The 21,800-nt window shown below is 46.1% G+C and overlaps 1 long non-coding RNA gene across 1 annotated transcript in view; it reads right to left on the bottom strand.

Annotated features, from left to right (window-relative positions):
• Window positions 1-3,196: 3,196 nt before the first annotated feature.
• LOC138521686 (uncharacterized) overlaps window positions 3,197-21,800 on the bottom strand; it is a 37,551-nt gene continuing 18,947 nt past the window's right edge. Inside the window, exon 2 of the long non-coding RNA XR_011283095.1 lies at window positions 3,197-6,574. This is a non-coding gene — a long non-coding RNA (uncharacterized lncRNA). The remainder of the gene's footprint in view (window positions 6,575-21,800) is intronic.

Genomic DNA, 21,800 nt, shown 5'->3' with positions numbered 1-21,800 from the left:
ACATTTCACATGAGCTGGTACATCTAAAAAAGGACACATAGTGGACATGACCACGTGGCGATGGCCGCCCCGGGTAAAATGTTGGTTAGAGGCGAATAAAGAATACAACCAGTATAAAGGGATGGTATTTGATACAATGTCCGATGTGCACCATCCCGAATTCAGTAACTTGTTGGACAGTCATATGCGCTCAGTGGGGAAGTAGAGGTGGAATGAGAGCTGCTTTGTCTGCTCTCTCATCCCCACACGTTGGGAGCACCCAAAATGCAAGTACTCTTAGAAATGCCACCTTTAGAAGCCCAGTGTTTGGTTCATCTGGTATTATGTCAGGTTTGCAGCATGTTCCAGAGGCACAAGGTACGAGTTGCGTTTACGGATATAGACGAAGCACAGTGTGCAATGAATGACAAAGACCTGCGGTACAGACCACACCCGATGCTGAAGATGGACAGAGTATTGTTTAGGTCAGACAGGTTTCAGGAGGCAGTTGTGAGCTGTGTGGCAGGGGGAATGGTGGCATTCATTGAAGGAGTAATATCAAACATCAATAAGAATTGTCTCACAATATGGGCCACGTGCGTATCGAAATGAAACGTGGATCGAAGCAAAAGAAGTTCCGGTGAAGATATAGCAAGAAGAAGAATGCGAGATTTGCTTCGGGACCATGGTACGTTTCCGGTGGACACCAACAACAAATGCAATAAGACTCTATTCATCCCATATCTGAACAAGGGCACATCAGCCCCAATGGACATTTTCTGGGTGTGCGGTCAGCGAGCATATATGCATCTCCTACTATCATGGAAAGGGGTGTGCTCGATATCAACCCTGCATTCAGCAATCCTGGTGGTTCCCGAGGTCCATCAGATCATAGCATCGTTGCATGTTGTTGGGCAGCCAAGTGCACTTCCGCCTTACTCCCCAACCAACACGAAGAAAGAAGCGTTCACTGACAAGACGGCAGAAGCGATCCAACTACTTTTCCAAAGATTCGTCAAAATTACTAAAGGACATATCAGACAAATATCAACTGTTCACCAAAACTGAGGTGCTTTTCGCCTCCATCCTACTGCCAGGTGTCCAGGCTGCAGCCAATGCAAAATGGCTGCAGATCATCAGGTGGGAAATGATTCAGTTGACAAATGAAATAGAGCAAAGCCTGAATGCTATCAAGAGTGAACTGCGTGGCATCCAGCTGACGATGCTCCAAAATTGCTATGGTCTAGACCTGCTGAGGCTGATGGAAGGAGGAATGTGCAAAAAAATGGGGTTGTCCTGTTGTACATACCTCCATATGATGCAGAAAATGGGTCCCTGTCACACATCTAGGGGTCTTCCATAAGCTCAAAACAGTCATGGAAACTGAAGCAGGAGTAGAAGCTGAAGATTGGTTCGACACAATGTTTTCATGGGTATCCAATTGTTTGGGCAGTGGTGACAATAAAAGTTCCTATCGTGGTCTTGTTACTGGTGATGTTCTGCACGTGCCAAATGATACATGGATGCTTTGTGAAGACAATCCCAAACAGTGCTATGATAATGATCTCGAAAGGAGCAAATATGGCTTCCTCTGGTGCAAAGAATAGGCAATTTCAAACAAATGATCCAACAAAGTCACGTATGGTTCAAATTGAGCAACCCATGGATCCCCCTGGGACTTTGACCTCACCCCCATCTGACCCAGCGAAAAATGTAGTGCACTGGCCTGACATAGCTGATGATGGAGGATGCATTTATCTTACATGTAACCTGGAAAAATATGCAGTGGATGGGGAAAGCTTGCGTCATGTGTGCAGGGTGTGGGCACCCAAGGATGACGATTATAGGAGGAAAGAAGCAGCTGGGTTAGTTAATATAGGATTACCTGATGGGCGGAATGTTGGGATTCATGTCCAGCTCTCAGCCCTGCCAAACAATTCAGATTTAGAAAAGTATACTAGTGTGCAAGAAAGTGACCGCACACGTTCAAAGTGGGGTGAGATGCGTGCAGCACGCCAATCAAATAGGGTAAATCACAATAGATGCGAAACCATAAGTGGGCCCCAATATAAGGCATGTGTGATATGTGAGTAAAATAGCTGAAATGCAGTAAATAGTAATGAAAACCTAGATTCCACCCCATGCTGCAAATAGCCCCAAAGTCCCACCATCTTGCAAACGAGGCCTACTTCGCCATAGGCCAGGGAAAAGCATAACCTAGCATTGCATGGAGACACGGTATGATTCCTTCTCCCCTCCCCAGCCCCGAGAAAATAGACAGAGACACCAGACACAGGGACCTTCAGGCCTCATAGATAACATACAATTGTATTGTGTCGCAGGTCTCCCAAACCCGAATGCAATGTGAATGGCCGAGCACGACCAGGGCTGTGCTCAGTACGAAGGACATGCCCATGGAAGCCAGGGCATAGATCCTGAGTTGCCAAAAGCTTGGTGAAGATTTAGGACTCAAGCGTCCCCCAGAATAGCAGCCATACCATTTGAACTACCATATGTCCACAAATAACACCTCTAAATCCATCAAGAGGTGTGTGATTAGTTGGGTCCTTGAGAGTTCCAGAAGAAGCTCCAAGTAGGGGAAGTTGTCAAGGGAGAAGCAAGGAATTAACCCCCCTGTGATGTGTACCATGAGGAACCAGCAGTGAAGCCAACAAATGTAGGCCTACGACGGGAAGGCATGGATTAGGAAAATCGCTTAATTGTTCAAGCAGGCCAGGATGTCCTTGAGAATATCCACTGAACTCATATTGATGACCAGGTGTGTACTGTGATGCTGGAAATGCATCGGAGGGACAGGGCCTCCGTATCCTTGTCCTTATCTGCTTTTTATCGTGTTCTGTTGTGTTTTCCGCGCAGGAGTTCGTGTGGGACTCCTGGCGGTGCAGCTCTCTTGGTTTGGTGAACAGACCCATGGGATACCCTTATGGCACCCATGGGTAGGGGTGCAACCCTGTGCCCCTAGTGTATGTTTTTGGGCACCTGTGGGTGACCCACAGAGCAGGGTACAGGCTGGTGGCAGCTCCGTGCTGAAATGACTAGTGCCCTGGGCGTCCTCCATTTTGGGATGCTGTCTTGAAAAGGGGAAAAATCTTCCTCGGGACCAGCCCTTGAGAGCAAAAATTACCCAATTCAGCCCAAAATACAGGTTCTATCGTGCTGAGCAGTGAACTCATGCTGGTGAAAAATGACACCTTCAAAATGTTTAGCATTTATTAGACAAAAAAAGCATAAACAGTGAATTTAGCAACACTTTGGAATTCAAGTATTAGCGAAGATTACAAAGCTCATTAGAGCAAACACAAAATATAGAGAAACATAGAACTTAGAGAAACACAGTCTTACGCCCCTTCAATCAGCGCTGGGAGATCCTGGCCCTCATAAGCTATTGCCAGCCCCACTCAGATGACAGCACTGCAGGGTGCCGACAGAGCATCAGGTTCCGGACACTCGCTCTTGCTCGAACCAAGTCCACGGATCGATCTCCCACCTGATTCATGTGGGCATGCATTTTTTGTAATCTCGTGCCGTCAGTCACCATGACGCACTATCCTCGCACAAGAAATAAGTTTACTTATGGAAAAACCCAGCTCAGTGAATTTCCACTGTGCTCCTTTCTGTGCCCCTCCTGGCTTGGAGCTCATCTGCGAAAGCACAGGAATGTCTTCTTATCAGTGTGAGTGCAAGGCCGTCTCAGGGAAAGAGGATTTGTTTACATAGCCATGCAGAGCTACAGACAGGCAGAATATTCTAAGGGAACCCGAGATGAATTAGCCCCATGTGAGCAAACTCTAAAAGGCATGCACTCATAGCTTAGTGCCCATAGTGCTTCAAAGATCTAAGCGCTATATAGGTGCTATAATGCTCCAAACCCTCCAATAATGTCTCTATTAGTTACAGAACTGGGGCCTTCACCCTGCCTGTCTATCTACAATGCATAATGTGACCTACCACCCCTACTAGGCCTGCATATTCCTTGTAGCTCACTAATGTATAATGGAGGCGCTACCACAGATTACTGTCAGCATTACTTTCAGCATTTAGCACATACTTTGAATGAACTATTGGCTTTCAGCGGCTAATGCTGTCATCTAAAGCCCTAATTAGCAAATTGGCACTTTGTATATCATGGCATTCCACCCCTTTTCAAAGTGTGGGCGACAATGCTGGCTAATACCCATCAACATAGTATGTAGTGCAGTGATAAATGAGGTGGTTAAAGACCTTGGGGTTTTGCAAGAGGTTTAAGCAAACTAACTTCTAGCGGTTAGTCAGCGTGGCATGCAAGATTAATAAAAACACTACCTAAACCAAAATGTACACAAAGTGAATAGGGACTTTTACCCTAGCCAAAACCTGGCCTACAAAAAATACTAAAAAAATTATATCACTGATTGTCAGTTAAAGAGCAGCATGCGGTTAAAATATCAAGGCAATCTGGTGTAGTCTATTCTACAATGCACTATTGCATTTATATATGGTTACCAACTCTAAACCTGGCATCCTTCCACTCTAAGGGCCTACCCTCCCCCCTGATCCCAGGGCATTCAAATGTGACTATGGACTATGTGATTAGTCACTTCCCCCATGTTAGTAGAACCCAACCAAAAAACATCTAATTTCATGAGCAAGGTGAACCCATGGGTACCAGGTTATCTAAATAAAAACAATTCTACTAATTTTCATTAAATCATGGCATGTGTTATTAATGCAATCAAAAGCAAGCGGTTTAATCCATATGTTTGCTGGTAACTGTAGCTCTGTGTGCCAGTGGGTTGAGGATAGTCGCCCCCACTCGGAGTGAAAAGCCAACACCTGCTGATTTAACAATGTTTGCCATAAAATGCATCGTGTGTATTTAGCAGTCTTGTTGACCTGCCCTATGGCAGAAAAAAATGTCTTCATAGCTAAAGTTTTGCCATCTGCAGTGGTGGCCAATACTTGTAGCAGTGTCGCGCAGGGTAGGGTTTATCAATGGGCCCCACTAGGCCAGAGGTTTTGTAGCAGAGCTGGCATCAGAACCCATAGTGGCTAGCTTATTGCGCACAGTTTCTATGTCAAAAGCGTTTAAAGTTCCTGTTACCCCCCCCCCCCGCTGCTCCCGCAATTAATGAATCTAGCTCCCTAGCTACGCGCACTTTGGTGATGGGCCATAGAAATTGACTCCATTTGCAGCAGCTTGGTTGTAATAATGGCACATTGCGTCGTGACAAATCTATATCTAAGTGTACTTCTGTAATGATATACGCGTGCATTATGTGTTTGCAATTTAAATGTTGTTTAACTACTGGAAAATCTAGCATGCTCACAGTTTCTACCTTGTGTGACTTGGAGAATACCCTTCTCCAAGTGGGATGCCTACCATACACAATATTAGTTTTAGATACAAACACCATACTACCATCCGGCAGTGGCTGTTTCATCGTACAATTGTTTGAAATGCATTTGGTCAAGTTATAGTCCATAAACTCTTGGCGAGAACACTCGCTGTAGTTCTTTAGTCAGAAAAAACATGAAACATCAAACAAATTGTTGGATCCATTCACTGAAACATTTGGGCCTAGGATTTCATAAGCACCAGTAATATGAGTCAGTGACAAAAGATGCCCGACAATGTGCCAGGCCAGTACGCTAGCAGTTCCATGTGGATACTCATTTGTAGCGCTTTTCTAATGAATTGCTCTAAATGTCTACAATCAAAATGTGTCTCCTTGCATCAGTGTGCTGCAGACAGCCGTCCCCATAAAAACATAAAACTTGTTGGTTTTTAACATAAACCGTGTGCACACACTGTGTCATAAAATCAAGTATCAAGTCAGTCATGGGTTCATTTACCCGCCTTAAGGCTGGCTGTAAAAGTATCCTCGTGTTTCAAAGGTTACCATCTCAAATTAGATTTCATATACTTGGCAGCATTCCTTCAAATTAAGAACCTTTATCTATGCACAGATAACTTTGGTGTGCGCACTCATTTGATCTCAAAACATATTACGCTCCTACTTGCATAATCCTGCTGCCCCCACCATTCATAAATCATACTCCTGGCTACATTCACTTTAGTAATTCTCAAAACAAAAACTCTGGTTAAAGCAATTCAGTTGGAAGATCAAAACATTTTGTTTTTCACAGATTCAAAAAAACATTTTTCAATGTGTTAGCATTCAAGTGCTGTTTCACACAGCTGTTTGGGTTACATGTTGTCAGTCCACAACCCATTACGGTTGCTTTGTCCACAGACAAGAAAGGCAAAACATATCAACCAGGTTATTTCCAGCAACTGAATCATTTGAATGTGCAGTATCAAATCAAATGTTTGACAATATGCCAAGTCAGCACTGTGACAGTTCTGGGAAAGTTATTACTTTGTTGGACACTTCTCGCAGGTTGCAGAACAAATGTCCTCACGCGTCACGCACGTTAGCAGCATTGAGTGCGGTACAGGACAGGTTCAAAGTTCACATAGCACCTCGCATTGACCCGCTTTCTCTGAGAATGCGTCTGCTTGACTGATCAGTGTCACCCGGCAATTGCACACATTCTATCCCAATCATGGCACGCTACTGTCTTGGTTTTCTGCCTAGGCAAGATACAAACAGAAATGTTAGGATTTCATCAAAAGTATAATATCAGCGTTATCCACGTTAGGATGTCATCAAAACTACAATATCAGCGTTATCCACCCCTTCCCTTAACACCACCCCACCTTCAGAAGTCTCATTAGGTAATTACACACTTTATCATTGCTACTGCAATTATTTGTCACCCTTCTGTGTGTTACTGGGGGCTCATTTGCACTCAACCATACAGGGTGTAACTGCCTAATCACAAACTCATTTGTGCAATGCGATCATATTTGGTCAATGGTACTTCAAACTGATCTGTGATTTTACAAAAGCCATATAATAAGTACCCAGATCGCACTTCTCAATGTATCAATGCTTTTCTTTGTCACCAAAGCGATCACGAATGCCAGGCGCCAACTTGCTTACAGTGTTTCATGATCTTGATTTAGGTTGCCCTAATGGCATCACTCCATATTTCAAAGGTAAAGTCCTTCAGTCCAATACCGCCTGCAGTTGCACAAGCAGCTTTGTTTATTTTTCTCCATACAGCCAGTGTCTTTAAAGCCTCTGGTTTTCCACTTGTCATTTTCCCAAAGGGTGTCTGCTGATTTCTTGGGCTACCCCTTTGAGAGCGATAGTCTAAGTCTGTTTCTTTATTTGCTTCAACAAATCATTCATTCTTGCACTAAGCCGCGAGGCTTCTGGATCATGGCTAATGTGCAGTGTTCTTGGTATACTCAGTTCTGCATGTTGTTTCTTGCAAAACAGCTACCTTTGTCAGTTTTGCTTCCATCTGGAACGCCATAATGTCTTTGTCAGTTTCTCCAGGCCTGGCAATGTAGCTTGCATTTTGCTGGCTGTGTATTTTCACTTCTCAAAGCACCTAGAGGTTTCTTCTCCAGTGCACAGCACTCTACTTCAGTTCACATCACATGGGGCACTGGGATGCAGCTTGCATGGCAATGTCTCTTGAAATGGGCAGCTGTCTTTTCTTAGCCCATTCACAGGTGCACAGTTTCCGCAAATGTTCAGACGCGTGATGCACCCAGCCTGCCATTTGCATGCAGCATTTCTTTTTCTTCCAGTGTTGATACTGGGCAAATTCCTTGCTTCTAATCAGCTTTGTTATTGCATGCCAGTGTCAGAAAGCGTGCGTACATCGGCATGTGTAAGGTAGATTGCGCTCTTTTTCATCTCCTCGCTCATGGCAATTATTGCCTTCAGTTCAGTTTCAGCATTCTGGCTTTCCAGTCCCACCTCTGTGTTTGCTCACACTGACAGTGTCTCTCACAGGGGATGGAATGCAGGAACATCGGCTTTTGTTTATCATTCCTGTGCACATGGCAGCGCCATACGCACACAGCAAGCTTGTCTCTTTGCCTATAACTCATAAGCTGGGGCGGCTTCAATGGAAGGCACTCGTTTCAGACAGTTCATCCAGATTAACTGTTTTCTGCACTGCTTCAACAACTCAAAAAAGCTCCCATATCTGCCAGCTGCTGTAAACACCATTTTACTAGACAGGAGCGCGGCATTCTGCTTTCCTGCCTTCCTCCCACAGCCATTTCAGCCAGCCCATGACAGGAATGTCTGTGCAAGTTATCTTCAAGCCACAAGGTCTGCACAGCAACATCATTGTAGACAATAATTTCCGGTTCAAAAGGATCAGTTTTCATTATGGGGCCCAGTGTGATGTAATTCTGCAAATCATCCTTAGCCTGCTGAAAGACAGACTGTTGCTCTAGGTCCAACGTAAAATCATGTTTCTTTCTGGTGACTTTGTAGTTTGGCTTCACAAACTCACTCCAATGCAATGTGCGATCTTTCAAAAGAACCTGCAACCCACTGAATCTTTGTGCTGTCTTATCACACACAGATTTTTCATTCTGTTGTACCATTGCCAAACTAAAACCAATTATTTCCTTTACAGCGCCAAACCATAGTGCATTTAGTGTCATTTTTAGTGCAGCTCCCTGCATGATTTCTGCATGAATAACCCACACTCTGTATTGCTTGTGGGCTGTTCATTTGTCAACAACTTTTTCACCATGAATCACATTGAACATGTCACTGTAATTTCCAAAACATACATCACTTAATAGCAACAGGCCTTTGTCTTTAGCAGCAAATCCATGGCATAGCGTGGGAACAGTCACATACTCTAGGGGCAATTTAGGGGCAATTTAGAAAATATAAATTGTCTTTTCCCCCAAATCATTGCAAACTGATTCTGCAATTCCAAATCAATACACAAAAATCGAAAATCCAAATGCCATTCACTCACTTTTTTTTTTTTCAAGTGAGTCTCTCACCCATTGTAAGCATGGCACAGCTAAAATGCAATGTAGCCATTTTAGTGTGTTTCCTTAAACAGAATGCACCACCAGCACATGGAATTTACATTTGCCAAAAAACAAACCCTTTAGGCTTTCAACACAGATGTTACTCTTTCTCCCTAAACTCGGCTCATTCCCCAGGTTATCATAGGAATGTCAACACTTCCAAAAGCATAAATTTAAAAAGCAAACCTTCGCCTCCTTACATTACAGCCCCCCACTCGCTAGCACACTGGGGCTGGATCTCAATGTTTAAATCACTATTCACAATTTGCATGTCAAATACTTGCAACTTTTTTTTCTTTTCTCTGCCCTCATGCCAAAATAGAGCAAAAACTTTCGTCTCACTTTGCAATCCAAATTATAACTTTGTCAAGAGAAACCGCATGAAAAAATTATTTCCTAATTGAACATAAATCTTTCTTCACCATTCATCGGAGTGCTTTGAACATAGCCATTTCCCGCTTGTTCATCGCCTTCTGCTCCCTGGCTTCATTCTCAAGCAGTAAGTCAGCCACGACTGATTTACTGAAGGGGAAAGTCTTAACCACCCAAGCTATCGGCCGCGGCAGGCCGACACAAAAGTGCTGTCTATTGGTGTCTCAGAGCTGCAGTGAGACGACCAAGGAAATGCGACAGCCTGCTCCTCAATCTGCACTGTATTCTCTCACACAATTTGTCATTTCATAGCAAGGCACTGCTCTGCACGATACCACCAAATCTTGCCACCAAATATCTTGAAAAGGGGAAAAATCTTCCTCGGGACCAGCCCTTGAGAGCAAAAATTACCCAATTCAGCCCAAAATACAGGTTCTATCGTGCTGAGCAGTGAACTCATGCTAGTGAAAAATGACACCTTCAAAATGTTTAGCATTTATTAGACAAAAAGCATAAACAGTGAATTTAGCAACACTTTGGAATTCAAGTATTAGCGAAGATTACAAAGCTCATTAGAGCAAACACAAAATATGAAGAAACATAGAACTTAGAGAAATACAGAGAAACACAGTCTTACGCCCCTTCAATCAGCGCTGGGAGACCCTGGCCCTCATAAGCTAGCTGCTGCCAGCCCCGCTCAGATGACAGCGCTGCAGGGTGCCGACAGAGCATCAGATTCCGGACACTCGCTCTTGCTCGAACCAAGTCCACGGATCGATCTCCCACCTGATTCATGTGGGCACTATCCTCGCACAAGAAATAAGTTTACTTATGGAAAAACCCAGCTCAGTGAATTTCCACTGTGCTCCTTTGTGTGCCCCTCCCTGCTTGGAGCTCATCTGCGAAAGCACAGGAATGTCTTCTTATCAGTGTGAGTGCAAGGCCATCTCAGGGAAAGAGGATTTGTTTACATAGCCATGCAGAGCTACAGAAAGGCAGAATATTCTAAGGGAAGCCGAGATGAATTAACCCCATGTGAGCAAACTCTAAAAGGCATGCACTCATAGCTTAGTGCCCATAGCGCTTCAAAGATCTAAGCGCTATATAGGTGCTATAATGCTCCAAACCCTCCAATAATGTCTCTATTAGCTACAGAACTGGGGCCTTCACCCTGCCCGTCTATCTACAATGCATAATGTGACCTACCACCCCTACTAGGCCTGCATATTCTTTGTAGCTCACTAATGCATAATGGAGGCGCTACCACAGATTACTGTCAGCATTATTTTCAGCATTTAGCACATACTTTGAATGAACTATTAGCTTTCAGCGGCTAATGCTGTCATCTAAAGCCCTAATTAGCAAATTGGCACTTTGTATGTCACGACAGATGCCCAGGTCCTGTCATTGGAATCGGTAGATTCCTGATGGAGACAAAATGGCCCCCATGGCCTCTTGCCTTCCATCGCCTGTTACCTTGATCTTCCCGAAGTCCCGGGAAGCCCTGACTCTGTCCCTTCCCCCTGACTGGCTGTTGGGTGGAAGTTCCATATATGGTAGTGTGGGGAAGCGGTGACCAGACTGGCTGGAGCCTTCCTAACGACCGTATGTTGTGGGTACGCCTGTGGGTGGGACCTGGGTGAATGGAGTGTGTGACGAATACGCATTCGATGTTGTGGGTGTCTAGTATCTGGTGGTTGACACAATGACTGAAACAGCTCTGCCCGAAACCGGTATGAATGCAGTATGAAGTGTTGAATGGCTTGCTACTTGTCCCAATACATATAACTTGTTGTGAGTGTCTGGAGAGAAGTGAATGGCTTGAATGCATTGTGTGCCTGATTGGTTGCCTGCCTGCATGAATGCCCTTCATAGGGATTGGATGCTTCAGTGTGACCCAGCGGACTGAATGGGAGATCAACAGTATATCTGGGGACCGCTCACTGCTAGGAATCGTGTTCAGAAGTGTTCAGAAGCTGAAGGCCACTGCGACGAGTAACTGGAGTAACTGAAGCTTGACCTTGAAGCCCTGCTGGACGAGAAGAATTGCTGTTGCTCTCCTTTACAGTCTGAAAGCTGCTGTGTCTCCAAGGACTGACCCAGAGAGGACCTGGTAAGGCACCCTCTTCCCGAGCTACGAGGGACCATCGTGCACCAGCTGACCTTTGCCAAAGCTCCCAGGTAGACAGACCTTCGACAGGCTGCCGACCCGATACGGGGACTGCTGCGGAACTCCAAAGAGAAGCACCCGGACTGTTGTCCGCCACTGTCGATGATCGCCGTCGCCGACCAGAGCCGCCGTGCTCCCGTTTGCCTAAGAACTTTTGAATCCAAGGACGCTCTTGTCCGCATCGTCGCCGCTGTATCCTGCTGGAGAAGGCCTGACCGTCGACGCAGCGAGGAGCATTCGCCGGTGGGTTTCCCACCACCCAAAAGACCACAGAGATGCCAACGACTTGACACCCGTGCTGGACCACAGTTCTTCAAACTCTTTGCGGTCCAGAACTATCAACACCGAGGTGCCCCGCACGCCTCTTCCTTGCAGGAGGTTTACGCTTCCCCGTCAACGAGCACCGCTAGGAACGACGCGGCCACTTCACCGTCGTAGCTCAACCTGTTCTCTGTCGGACGTCCGACGACCCGTGACTCCTGCCTTAAAGGGAGGACACTCAAGAAGGGCCGTCGATTCCCCGACGAGGAACGCTACAACACCAAGGTGGGAACAATATATGGACTGGGCTTGTGATACATCTTTGCTTTACAGGTTGCCAAGGTGGGGGGATCTCCACACAGAACTGTGTCTAGTGGCACGGGGCCAGCATTCTGCCAATTGTTCAACCATCTTGCTTTCCTTCTTCTCTCTACTGCTGGTTTCCTCTTCATTTTGATCTGTGTGTCATTCTGACCGTATGCTTTTTAATGAGATCGGATAACGTTAGTGGTAGCACTTTAGAACTGTATATATTTACCATTGCTGATTTTCGGAGTACAAAGTGAGTTATTGTGATATTGTATATACCTTTGAATATTAATTATATAAACACTGTGTTGTAACCAATACAGTGTGTGAACATTCCTTTGTGGGTGCTTGGGTACTACACTGTACTTAAGAACCAGCCCGCATCACCTTCTGAGAATCTAGGCCTTGATTGCTCGACCACGTACCAATAATAGAGAATCTTGGCTGGGGTCCCCTGTGCCTCTCCTCTATCATATAGAGAGCAGAAGTACAGACACCCCCCCAACAGCGTTTTTACATGTACCACATGATCAGGCCAACAGGAAGAATAATACATCATGCAAACTCGCCAATCAGGGAGGTGGGAACCTTAGGGAATGGCATGGTAACCCACGTGTCAGTGGGTCAGGTTGGAGTCATAACTGCCCAATGGGGTGATGGACAATAGGGGACTGTTAGTATGTATATAGGCGGCTGCCAGTGAGGGTGGGAGGGTTAACACAGTATACTGCGTGTGTCAGAGTTGATGATATTCTTTTTTATAAACTTGGGTTTGCTTTGAACTAGCAGTTGGGTTGCAAGATATCCTCTGTCGCTTTCCTTGTTGTAAGTGAAACAAGAGGTGATGGCTGGAAGGTTTAGAATTAATCTTAACCTCTGGTATTGCTCTGGGCAACCCTCCAGTTATCTACCAACAAATGGCCCTTCATAATGGTCAATGAAAGTTAGCAACACATAAAAAGTAACTTTTAAAGACTAGTTTATATTTATAATCTCTGCTAGTTTGACACATACAAAGGGGATATAATGTATGTGGATATTCACATTTTCGTAACACCATGCATACACGAACCTTGAAGTTTGTGTCAAACAATAACTTTAGGCAAATTAACTTATCACATAATGTATTTTATAGTGTGCTTTAAATGCTGAAAGTAAAGTGGTTTAAAACAGAGGACATGTTTTAGGGTTGCATTACTTACTTCTGAAACGTCTGGTCTTCCATTAAGGATGTATAAAATTGCAATGATAGGCTTTTGTGTTATATATTTATTTCAAATGTATGTGTTTATAATATATATTTGCCTTATATGTGTATTGATTACTGTTGGGAGAGACAGATAACTTTATATCTTTTAACTGCTTCACATAAACATGTTATGATGCCAAATCAATATATGGACATAAACAGTTTGGCAACTCTAACAAGGAAACTTGTTATTAATTATGTTACAACTGTATAGTTAAACATGTTGGCCCTCATAACAAGTCAGGCGTTAAGGGTTGAACGGCGCCGTCGGCGCTGTTAACCCTTAACGCCTGATTCACACTTTAACGCCTGCTTTTTGCAGGCGTTAAAGTCCAAGGTGCTAAGCGACCTTGGTGCTAATTACGGCACCGTAATTTACGGTCCCGTAATTAGCGCCTTCCCCATCCCCATTATGCCCTATGGGGCAAAAATGGGAATGGGGGAAGGGCAAATGGTGAATGGGGAATTACCGCCCCACTCACCTTGGAATGGGGCGGTAATTCCGCCATCCACCATGGCGGAATCCGGCTTGGACCATGGTGCTAATAGCACCATGGTCCAACGCCTGACTTGTAATGAGGGCCGTTGTGTCCTCACGACTGGTTTAAAGTTGCATCTTTCTGTTGTTGCCATGTCTTTGGCAAATCACAATAAACTTGTTTTGTAATCTCCTTTCAAAATGCAGATGAACCCACAATACCATGGGAAACATGGATGCAGAACATTTTAGATTGTGTCACTGCCATCCATGGTCCCAACTTCAACATGGAAAGGCACAGAGCACTATTAATGCATTGTCTATGGTATGAAGGCAGAAGAATCTTAAGAAGCCTTCCTGACCTTGCTCCTACGTCTCTGGTGAAGGGTCTGATGCACCCACGCATTATGAGGTTATCATTAAGAAACTCGACAAACACTTTGAGAAACATTGAAGTACTGTTTTCCAACGATATTACTTCAGCACAAGGGAACATGCTAAAGATTAATCTATTGAGTGATTCATAACTGCACTCAGAGAATTAGATAAATACCTGCAATTTTGGCCCTTTATATGACAAACGTTTACGTGATCAATTTATTGTCATGGAGTTCCCCCCTTCTAACCTGAGACCGATCCTTGCTGGACTCCATGGGCGGTGTCTTCTTGCCGACAGACCTGGACTTGAATAAGGCTGAGCGAGTCTCTTCCGACTCCAGCGTGCGTTTAAGATTCCGGGATGCATTAATCCGGGGATCCGGGAAACGAAGAAGACGTGCTTATGGCACACGAGTCCAGGAAGCAAGAGGAAAGGGAAAAGGGCAAGGAATGGAAGTAGAAAAGCTAGGAACCAGGAAAGCAATACAGCGAACTACGGAGCAAACGTCTGATCGCTACTTGGCAATAGCATTGAGACGCGCAGAGCCGCGGGGGTGCAGTCTATTAGTAGAATACGTTACGTCCAACGTATAGACCACGGAAGGCGTGTCACGCTGGACGGCGATGTTGGGAGTGTCAGGGAATGCAAGGCACGTTGCGATAAGGACCAGGAAGACCAAAAGGGGCGCGTCCTGTGGGTCATGACAGCATGCCTCCTTCGAAAACCTGTTCCTCCAGGTTTGCCTGGGTGTATGAGGTGGTATCTTCTGAGCAGTCTAGTGGTATTCAGATTAGAAAAGTGGTTCCCAAGTTCTTTCACTGGGGGGATATCCTTTCCATTCAACCAGGTATTGAAGCTGACCCCGTTTATACCTGGAGTCGCATATCCGGGACACTTCATATTCCAGTTGATTGTCCACCATCACAGGAGTGGGTCTGCAGGATTTCCGGGAGGATTGAATGTAAGGTTTTAATAAGGAGGTGTGAAGAACTGGGTGAATCTTTTTCCAGGATTCTGGTAGCTTGAGCCGGTTTGAGACTGGGTTTATAATTTCCTTGATGGAAAACGGACCATAATTTGTTGACCAATTTGTTTGGCCATAGATGTCAGGGTAGTAATTTCGAGGACAACCAGACTTGATCTCCAACTGAATAAGAAGGCCCGGGTCTTCTTTTGGAATCCGCATATCTCTTGGTCTGTGTTCTAGCCTTCTCTAAGTGCTCTTTGGTCTCCTTATGTATGTTGATGAGTGTTTCAATCCAGGAGTCGACAGTAGGTACCGGTGTTGGTTGTGGAAGAACTGAGGGCAGAACTGATGGATGGAATCTTTGGCTGCAATAAAAGGGACTGGTCTTAACTGCTGAATGATCGGAATTGTTATAGGCAAATTCAGCCACAGGTATCAGGAGCGACCAGTCATCCTGAACCTTAGTGGCAACACATCGAAGATATTGTTCCAGAGCCTGATTAGCACATTCTGTGGCCCTGTTGGTTTGAGGGTGATAACCTGATGAAAGAGCGCGTTGGATTCCTAATATTTGACAGAGGTGTTTCCAGAATTGTGAGACGTACTGAGGTCCTCGATCGGAAATTATCTTGGAAGGAAGTCCATGAAGGCGGAATATGTGCTCCAGGAAGATTCCAGTCAGTTCAGATGAGGATGGTACCTTACTGGGGGGTGTGAAATGAGCCATATGAGCGAACAAGTCAATGGTGACCATGATAGTGGTGTACCCTCTGGAAGGCTGTAATTCCACAATGAAGTCTGTAGCGATAAATTACCATGGCCTTGTTGGCAGTGCGGGTTGTAGAAGAAGACCCACCGGCCTCTTGTTGTCATGTTTATTCTGACTACAGATTGCACAGGCTCGGACGTATAGTTGTACGTCAGTCTTCATTTTAGGCCCCCAAAATTGTCTTTGAATGAGGTGGAGGGTGTTGGTGATGCCACGATGTCCGGAGTGAAGGGTATCATGACAGAGGTTTATTATTCTTTGTTGTAATTTTTGTGTAGGAATGAGCAGAGCGTTGTCCTTGAACAAATATCCTTCCTTGACTCTCAGGTTCCATTGATTCTTACTTGAAATATTCTTCCAGAGTTCAGAGGATTGGGTTTGTACTCTGATTTCTTCCAGGAGATGCACTGCTTGAGCTACAAAAATCGTGTGGGGAAACATTTTAGGATAGGCCTTATCTTCGGTAGTGTCAGGCCGTCGAGATAAGGCGTCAGCAATCAAGTTTTGTGATCCAGGAACATGAGTGATGTGGAACTGGTACTGGGCAAAGAAGAAGGCCCAACGAGCCAGACGACTGTTCCAACACTCTAATGACTGTAGAATTTGAAGATTTCGGTGGTCCGTGCGGACCTGGACTGGATATATAGCTCCCAGGAGTAGATGTCGCCACTAAGTGAAGGCTTGGCAGATGGCTAAAAGTTCTTTTTCCAGGACGGAGTAGTGTGCCTCACTGGGAGTCAGGGTTTGTGAAAGGTAAGCAATGGGGTGTTCTAGTTTATCCTCAAATTCTTGCTTCAACACCGCTCCAATGGCGTAGTTAGAGGCATCCGTTTCCACCAGGAATGGCGATCAATGTCAGGTTGGGCCAGAATGGGGGCTTGAGTAAATCTTGTCTTCAAGAGTTGGAATGCCTTATCCTGCGGAATAGACCAGACAAAGGGGGTGTCTTTCTTCAGGAGAGCAACAATCGGTTGAACAATCTCAGAGAAGGTGGGTATAAACTTCTGGTATAAATTGGCAAGCCCGAGGAAGGATTGAACTTGTTTCACGGGCGTGGGAGCAGGCCAGGATAATATAGCCCTGGCCTTTGAAGGGTCCATGCCAATTCCCTCTGGAGTAAGGATAAATCCTAGGTAATGAACAGAAGCAACGTGAAACAGACATTTCTCGGGTTTGGCCAAGAGTTTATGTTCACGGAGTCGTTGTAGTACTGCCTTTACATGCTCTTCATGCTTTAGAAGGTCCTTTGAGTAGATCGAAATGTCGTCCAGGTAGACGTTGATGAAGAGGAATAGCATGTCAGAGAACACCCTGTCCATAAAACGTTGAAAGATTGCTGGGGCATTAGCTAATCCAAAGGGCATGACCAGATATTCAAAGTGACCAAAGGGTGTTCTGAATGCTGTTTTCCATTCGTCTCCTTCCCGGATACAAATCAAATGATAGGCACCCCAGACTTCCAGTTTCGTGAAAATCACAGCGCCTCTGACCGCTTCCAGGATATCCGAGATTAAGGGTAAAGGGTACCGGTCCTTGAGGGTGCATTAATTTAATCCACGATAATCGAGGCAGGGTCTGAGTTCCTTAGTGTCCTTCGTAGGAACAAAGAACAATGAAGCTCCGGCTGGAGATTTTGAAGGTCTTATGGTGCCATTCTCAAGGTTGGTATCCAAGTATTCTCTGAGGGCCTTTTTCTCAGGTTCGGAAAGGATGAATATCCTGCCAAAGGGAATCACTGCTGAGGGATCCGTGTCTATGGCGTGGGTTACGTGATCGCTACTTGGCAATAGCATTGAGACGCGCGGAGCCACGGGGGTGCGGTCTATTAATAGAATACGTTACGTCCAATGTATAGACCGCGGAAGGCGTGTCACGCTGGACGGCCATGTTGGGAGTGTCAGGGAATGCAAGGCCCGTTGCGATAAGGACCAGAAAGACCAAAAGGGGCGCGTCCTGTGGGTCATGACATTTATGCTCAAAGTAAAGGAATTAAAAATAAGGGAGGAAACATGGGCAAAGGGAGATCCATCCTTGAATGACGCTTTAGACATTGCCAAAAGAATTGAACATATGATGACATGTGTCAAACAACTAGAAAACAAGGAGAATAAAGATTCTGTTTGCACCATATCTCCCCCTGACAAAGAAAAATGTCAAGAGAAAATAAAGTTTCCAACAATGCAGATGACAAAACCATCAGTACCAAACCTTCATCCACAAAAGCATTGTTATAGATGTGGTAGTTTCACACATTTGGCTAACAACACTTCTTGCCCAGCACTTAATGCACAATGTGGGGTGGGAAATGTGGTAGAAAAGGACATTACACCAAACGGTGTCACAGCCTGTCCAAAAAAGTAATAAAAGAGATCAATGGCAACACTGAAAATGAAGCATCGGAAGGCCAATCCTCCGAAGAGGAGTCCGCTGGTGCCGCATGGTTGGTTTGATTTGTTGACTCTAATGTTGAAGAATAACCATACTCAAGGGTATACATTAATGAAACACCGGTCAGGATGCCAATTGATTCGGGCTCTGACTATACCATAATAAATAGGGAAACATGGCAGTCTAAATCAATTAGTGTCAGTCTCAAACACTCACATGTTTAGGCTAGTGCTTATGGTGGGTCCAGAATTAATATGTTAGGGTGGTTCCACGCAATCCTAAAATACAAAGGTAAAACCACAAAGAACAAAATATATGTCTCGGATAAAGGGGGCTGCCTGCTAGGATGGTTTCAACAAAAAGACATGGGTCTAACCATTGATCCAGAAGAACTGGGTTGTGTCTCTACCATATCTACCAATCCAGAAGAAAAAGTAAAATGTATCTAGAGAAGAACTTGGATGTTTCAAAGGCAAATGTCACAAGATTAAATTGAAGAAAGGTGCCACTCCTGTTATTGCGAAAGCAAGATGTATCCCAATTGCACTTAGGGAGGCAGTCACTAAAGAGATCATCAGACTAATAGAAAATGACATAATTGAACCCATAGAGGCATCTGAAGGGTGTTCCCCATGGTAATAGTGAGAAAACCAAATGACTGTGCCCGTCTGTGCATAGACCTAAGGGCTTGCAACAAAGGTGTTGTGGGTGACCGTTTTCCCTTTTCAAATATTGTGGAAATGGCTAGCCTCACAGAAGGTGCTAAAATATTCTCTACTCTTGACTTGGCCTCTGCTTACCATCAGATAACCCTACACCCCAATTCCAGAAGTCACATCACATTTATTACCCAAAAGTCACATTCCAGTGTAAGACAATGGGCCTCATCGTAAGGTTGGCGCTAAAAATCAGCCCGTACCGGCATGGCGGTAATAACATGTCCGGCTTGGCACCAACCCGCAAATAGTGGGAGATCAAGAGTGCATAAGCACGCGCACCCCTGCATGTCGGTAACGGCCGTACCGGCATGCCGTTAATGACCCTCAAACTCCCACATAGCGGCATCGACCAATACGCGCAGAACGCCTCCGGCATCGGCAAACCCTAAATAGCGCTACCGTTATGAACATAGTGCTAATACCCGGTCATTTAATACCAGACCCGGAAGTAACGTCATCGCGCCGGAACGGGAAATGCCATGGCGGCCATCTTCAAAAACACAATTCATTGCCACCCTCCACCTACAGGACCTTCTACACCACAACTCATAGGCCACCGCGGACAACATGTCGAAGGCCACCCGGAAAGGCACGGCCCACCTGCGCAAACCCCGTTTCACGGACGATGAGCTCAACATGTTAGCCGACACCCTAGTGTCAAATGCTGAAGTGGTGTTCTGTAATGACCTCAGGCGTCGAGCCCAGCTAAAGAAGAAGGCCATCTGGGAAGAAGTTGCCCAGAATGTAAGTGCAGTCGGCACCACCGCATGCACAGTGCGAGATTGTAAAAAACGGTGGGACGACCTCAGGCTGAGAGTCTGGCACATATTGTCGGCCAATCGGAGCCAGGGGCTGGCAACAGGAGGAGGACCACACTCACCACTGAAATTGGCCAGATGGGAGGAGACCTGCAGCTCCGTCATAGACGTGGAGTCAATCGAAGGAGTTGGTGGAGTAGAGTTTGGCGTGCCAACATCGGCAGATGAAGGTGAGTGTCCCTACAAAAACACGAAAACTAATCAAAATCATTGTTCCCCAAATGTGGCAGCAATGCCAGTCAATACATGGCCCATCATGCACATCTACACATATCCATATACACATGCCGGGTCCACCACTATCCCATCCCAATGCATGTTGCGCCCATACACAAATACACACCCGACACACATATTACGGACATGTGTCACCCAGGACGACACTCCCAACACACATCAAGGCCCAACACCAGCCAACATGGTGTACATGTGAACACGACTACGCTTTCAAAATGCACCCTCCAACATTGCATGTACACAGTCCCGTACAAAGCCAGGAATGCAACTGATCAGATGGCACCACATGCCCAAAGACCAATGCATGCATAATGCAAGCGCCACAATCACTGATGCCCTGCCACTCTCTGTCCCCCACAGGTACGGATGCAGGCAGTGATGAATCACATGGGAGTGCACAATGCACAACAGCAGCCAAAAGGCCTAAGCGGCAAGCTGATGGCACAAGACCATCAACCTCAAGTGGACCAAGGATGGGCCAAGCGGGAAGCGAGTCAACAAGCGGTGCCAAAACAGCCACTCAGACAACCACACAGGACGAGCAGACACCTGCCCCTGCACCCCTGGTCACACCATCCACACTGGCTGAGGACACAGCAGGCATGGAGGAAGGCACACAGCCTGCTGCTGCCAGCACAATTGGGGAGAAGGCTGCATCGGCAGATCATAGTGTTAATGAGGGAGCTGAGCCGGACAATGAGGGCGATGCAGGACTTGTCCACTCAGAGCCTGTAGTGCACACACCAAGCCCGCAGGCCACCCCACAGGACACACCTCGGCGGGACTCATCCGACCAGGGCAGCCATGGAGAGTAGTCTCCGGCTATGCACAGCCCCATGATTCATGCTGTGCCACCACATCACCCGCCGACCACAACCCACACTGCCATACGGGACCTTGAGGGACATCTCTCCAGAATGGAGGCCCGGCAGGAGGTGATGCTCGGCTATGTGCAGCAGTACCTTGCTGAAGGGGAGACAACACGCCGTATGATCCAGGACAGTACAGCGGCCGTAATCCAGGCCATTAACTCAAGTGCACAGCAAGTGCGTGATGGCTTCAATGCCTTGGGTCAGATCCTCACCAGGATTGCTGACAGCATGGACCAACAGCAAACCCTGCCCCTGTGATCACAACCATCTGGGTCATCAGCATGATCCACGCCAGTGAGCTCGAGGCAGACCAGCCCCGTCCGCATGTCCCTGCGGAGTTCCTGCCGCTCAGAGATCCAACCCCCACCTCCGAAGGGGGCTCAACAATAGCAGGGCCACCCTGCAAAATCTCTTTGGGTATACATCCAGACACATGTCGTGCCATAGTTGACTTTGGGTGTTAGGGGGTGGGTGGAGGGTGGTTGTGGGTGTAGTGTGTAGCACTGGGGTGTTTGGGGGCATGATATGATATGGCATTTGTAACGCGCCTATACACAAGTGTTTCAAGGCGTGACGAGGCAGGGAGGGGGGAACAGAGGGAAGACAGACAACAATCCTACTAGGCCAGGTATCCTTCAGATCGCGCAAGTGCATGGGTAGGGGGAAGGGAAAAGTGCAAGGGGAAAGTAGGGAGTAGGGTGGGGGGAGGTGGAGGGGTGGTGGGTGTAGTGTGTAGTTCTGGGGTGTTTGGGGGCATGGGAGTAGGCTGGGGGGGGGGGAGGTGGAGGGATTGTGGGGGTGTGGATTGTTGAATCATGTTGTACTAAATTCCTCACAAATACACCAGTTGTGTAGCAAACATCACTTGACTGGACATTGTTGATTTTTTGTATGTCAATTTATTGCTTCA

This window comes from Ambystoma mexicanum, chromosome 13, assembly GCF_040938575.1.
Source record: "Ambystoma mexicanum isolate Mex_15411 chromosome 13, UKY_AmexF1_1, whole genome shotgun sequence".
Lineage (NCBI taxonomy): Eukaryota > Metazoa > Chordata > Amphibia > Caudata > Ambystomatidae > Ambystoma > Ambystoma mexicanum.
This window is presented reverse-complemented; position numbering and strand designations above follow the sequence as displayed.